This window comes from Gadus morhua, chromosome 17, assembly GCF_902167405.1.
Source record: "Gadus morhua chromosome 17, gadMor3.0, whole genome shotgun sequence".
In the NCBI taxonomy this organism is placed as follows: Eukaryota; Metazoa; Chordata; class Actinopteri; order Gadiformes; family Gadidae; genus Gadus; species Gadus morhua.
The window spans coordinates 8,683,808-8,688,807 of NC_044064.1; the positions used below are offsets into that span (position 1 = coordinate 8,683,808).

At 46.6% G+C, this 5,000-nt stretch overlaps 1 protein-coding gene across 2 annotated transcripts in view; it reads right to left on the reverse strand.

The window, feature by feature from the left end:
* Positions 1-5,000, reverse strand: part of afap1 (actin filament associated protein 1) — a 67,917-nt gene that overhangs the window by 35,820 nt on the left and 27,097 nt on the right. The window lies entirely within an intron of this gene.

The following is a 5,000-nucleotide window of genomic DNA, read 5'->3' on the forward strand; positions in this document are numbered from 1 at the left end:
CAAGGTGATCGGCATATGCTCATTCATCACTCAGAGAACGCTGATGAAGCGCTTGAGTTCCAGGCTTCCTTGACAATGTAAAAACAAATAATTAGGCTGTGATACACAATTGATCCCATGAATGAATACAGAAGCATGACCTATGGGTCAGGCTTTGTTTTAGGGGTCTGACCAATGCCCTACACTTTACACGACTACCACTACTACACCAATACCTACACTAACAATGCCAGCATGAGGCTCAGGAGGTAGAGGGAGTTGACTGATAACCGGGAGGTTGCTAGTTTGATGCCCTGCTCTCCCTAGCGTCGAAGTGTCCCTGAGCAAAGATCCTAACCATAACTGCTCCCGATGAGCTGGCCGTCACCTTTCGTGGTTGACCCCGCCGTCGGTTTGTGAATGTGTGCATGAATAGGTGAATGTTAGGCAGTGTTGTAAAGCACTTTGAGTGGCCACTGGTTAGAAAAGCGCTGAATAAATTCAGTCCATTTAAACTCCACTATACGCATTTTAAGGTACTTAGTCTAGTCGTAGTATAAGCACTCTGCCATTGTACTACTTCTAATACTGTGGATTTGAATTAGAAGTAGCATGAGACGGTCATTTATTAATGAAAGACAGGACATTTGGAAAGAAGAAACCTCACGGAGCCAAGCTGTGTTCCATCTTCCAACACTGGAGACAAATACCAGCAGAAGAAAAACACAAAAACAGGGACTGACTGTCATCACTATACTCAGAATGCTAGTGACGTCTATTGCTAACAAACAAACAGACTAAGAGTCTTTCTCCTTCTCTGGCTTTTATTTTGACCCACATATCCTCGGTTCTGCACTCTTCCTCCATTCTCTTGGTCCGTGCCGGGTAATAACAGAGCGATCACACCGTACACACAGCCAGACACACGGTGAGCGTCATGTTTACACTGTGAACCATTAGCTGCACTTTGCTACGTTCCAGAGGTCGCCGCAGAGACCTCTGTATCGTGTGTCTGTGTGTACGTGGTGTGGTTGTGTGTGTGTGTGTGTGTCTGTGTCTGTGTCTGTGTCTGTGTGTGTGTGCGTGCGTGCGTGTGTGGGTTTGTGTGTGTGTCTGTGTGTCTGTGTGTGTGAAAATGTGTGTGTGTGTGTGTCTGTGTGCGTTTGTGTGTGAGTGTGAGTATCTGTGAGTATGAGAGAGAAACAGAGAGCGAGAGAAGGAGAACGAGGACAATAAACCAAAAGACTGAGAGAACAAAAGAAAGAGATAGAGCAGGACAGAAAGCCTAAAGGTAAAACAGAGAAAGGTAAAAGAAAGAAAAAACAGAGGAGAAAGAGACGGAGAGGAGCAGTGCAGGAGGGAGGGCAAAATAGAAAGACAGCGAGCACAAAGAGAGAGAGTGTAAGAAAAGGGGGTCATATTCAGGTCCAGAACCTGAGACCTGGGGCTCCTCTGAGAGAGGGCTGTTGTTGTTAGCCAGAAATATGCTTAGCAAGGTCCTGGAAGGAGGGGGGGGGGGGGGGGTGCCTCTCAACCTCTTTCCCGGAATACAGGTGTTGTGATAGACAACACACTGACAGAAGCCTTCCAATCAGATAGTGTTGGAAGTGTGGGAAGTGTGTGTGTGTGTGTGTGTGTGTGTGTGTGTGTGTGTGTGTGTGTGTGTGTGTGTGTGTGTGTGTGTGTGTGTGTGTGTGTGTGTGTTTTAAAGTGTCTGCAACTCGTTTCAATTCAGTGTCTGTAACACTTCAGAGATTTGTTTAGCCTCAGTTCTTGACAACATATTCAGGTCCAGATCTGCCTTACACACACACTTATACACACACACACACACACACACACACACACACACACACACACACACACACACACACACACACACACACACACACACACACACACACACACACACACACAGTGCTGAGAAGTCGTTATTACCCTTGAGAACACATCTCCCGTATGCGTTATAATTACAAACCACCATCTCGACACCCAGACCAGGACAGCAGTAAATCAACAGGCTGGAGGTTCTCCGGGTGGATGAGCGTGGAGAGAGACGTGCGGGGATGTGACCTCAATAGACTCCTCCCACAAAGCATGCCATACCTCTGGTATGCTTTATGGGAGGAGTTTGATCTAGCGTGGCAGAGGTCAAAGTATAGGTCAAGGCAAAGAAGAAAAAGCACACTTCCTCCACCAACCCGGAATTATCAGTCCGTCACCGTGCAATGTTTAACTAGCGAGAGGCGGAGTCAGATTACACGTGCACGGCAAGAATCTACCGAATCAACCAGACTAACTACAGTACCCCACGCCAGCCATTTGGTTTGTTACAACACCCCCAGCACACACAGTCTAAGCATGGAGGGGTCTCAGTGGGAATCCAACCCCTAACCCTGCCGGTGTCAAGCCAGCCCTACTAATGGAGCTGGACGGCACCATGGTAGCTAGAAAGGCAAAAAATGCTTCTGCTGCTTCAGCAAAAGAAAATGGGCAGCTGATGTCCGGATAAACGCTATTGCACACGAAACTTGGGTTTCCACTGACATTTTTGGACATTTTTGGATTCCAAGCATGCTGAAAACAGGCCACCAGCTGAGGTCAAAGGGCTGCGAGACGAAGCCAAACCTAAAAGCCACTTCACTAGCCAATCACAGAGCGGTCAGGGACCGAACAACCGAAAGAGAGACAGGGAGAGGGGAGGAGGGACAGAGAGAGAGAGGGAGAGACAGAGGGAGGGGGAGGGACTCTCCAAATGTATTATTCAAAGATGTAGGTCAAGGAAGGGGAGTGATTGACTCAAATCCTACCATATTAGCCATTGATCTGCAAACACCACTGCCACATTATCAGATCATCCATGGACAAAACACAGGAGAACAGATAAAGAGGCAAGATACTCGTGTTGAGGGTTTGACCAACAGCTGGGATGGAATGGCATTTGAAGCCCAAATGTCAGAAATCAACTGTTCTACATAATGACATCATCGTTAATGGCACCTAACTCCTGAGCAGGAAAAGGCGCCATCATGTTTGAATCGTTTAAGCCCAAGATGAGCGATGACGGCTCAAATTAGGGACGCTAATAACTGTTTCAAAATATCTATTTCTTGTTCCAAATCCCCGGATCGACTTGAGGCTTTCTCCCCACACTCTTGGGACAGAACCGAGAACGATATAAAGACAACTGTTCTCACCGCAATGTGCGGATGGAAAGATCCGTCTCGGGGTCCAAAGAAACGAAGAAAACCTCCTCCATGTCAGTAGACTGCAGAGATCAGGGAGAAGGGAATGGGGCTTTCTTCAAGCATAACTCAGATTTGAGTCTTAATCGAAGCATTCTGTGTATGTGTGTGTATAAGTGTGTATTGTTAGCCTCATCGCATAAATGCCTAAGTCCTATTTTAAGGTTTATCTTGTATTTAGCGTCAGAAATGCCAAAGACAAATATCTGACCAAGGCAGGTAGTGATTATGGAATGTTAAAGCACTATGATTGACTTATGACGTAGTCAATGAGGCACAGGGAATCAGCAGTGTTATGAGAGTAGTTGGGTATCACAATTTGGCCACAATATGACAAAATTGTAAAATATGAGGCAATCATGCCATGAGTCTAACGACATGTGTATTTGTGCTTGGGTACTGGGTTTTCTCTCGTCTGCGGTACCCTGTGCAGGCAGATTGGAGGTCAGAGAGTAAGGTACAGCTGGTTTTACAACGCAACGCAGACATTTCAACATCCACCAAAAAGGCTTCTGCGACACGGCAATCTGGCAAGGCATCAGCCTCAGCAGATCCATTCAGCAGGAGGCGCCCCTGTGCAGGTCACGGTCGATCGAACCCGGGTCCTTTTGGCTTGGAGTAAAACCCACCTGCCCTTAACTGCTCCCTACAGTTATGAATCCCAGTGTGATCACGTGTGTTGTCTAACGCGTGTCACCTTTGATGTTTTTGATAAGACGTCCCAACTCCTAGATACAAGGTCAACAAAAGGTTGAAAAAAGACAGATGGCCCTGAATCAGTCAACATATTCCATTATGAGTAAGGCCTGGATAAACAGCAGTAAGACCAAGAAGAAAACGGCAGATTTGAAGGTTTAATTTATTGGTTTTTCCTGGAATCCCAATTGCACATTGAGAGACCTTTTACTCAAGTTCACACAAACGTGATCCATCACATGGCGCTGCGAACGCCGTCAACGATCATTAGACTTGACACTACTCTACGCCTAAACAAGGTGAGCAGGCAAACAGCCAATGAAAAGCCTGGGTGTGGTTTGTCAGTCAAATTAACCAAGGAGTTTCCCCTCGGTGGTATACAATCCCACTTATATTTAACCAGTCCCACATAACATATTTACTACGAGTGAGAAACAGGTTCATGGTCCAGGGCTGGACTCCCCTCCAGGGGAAAATCTCATCCCTCGTCTTGTAATCAGTTGGGCTGTTCCACTTTGACTGCTCCACCGGCTCCGCCTCCCCCTTTCCGAGATTGACAGCCAACTCTGAACCAATTGACTCTTTTATTATCCATCCAGCCATCTCCTGAAAGCAACCATCACAACCGCTACCCCTGCAGCAATGGAAACCACCAGACACACCCAGAACATCTGCCGATGTGGGCATTAGGCTGATGTACACACATAGTATAAGCGTGCAAACAAGCATTGAAACTCAAGTTTTTCCCCCACCACAGAAAATCAAGAGGCCATGGATTGAGAATGTGTTTCCATTTACTAAAAGGCTAACTGGTTGGACATGCATGGAAGCTAATTCCAGTCCCACCTCAAGCAGCTAAGGGGCTCACGGTGCTTTGATGGATCAAATTATAGAGCCGGATTGAACGAGGGCTGACTGCTGAAGAATTTACACCCAGAATACTGAAGAGAATATTTGCATTCCCACGCATACAAACATGGCCGGATGCTCATTTCACTGAAACTTGCTTCACGGAAAATGATTTCACCGTTCATCGATGAAAACACACCCCATCAGGAAATCATTGGCACTTTTCCCCAT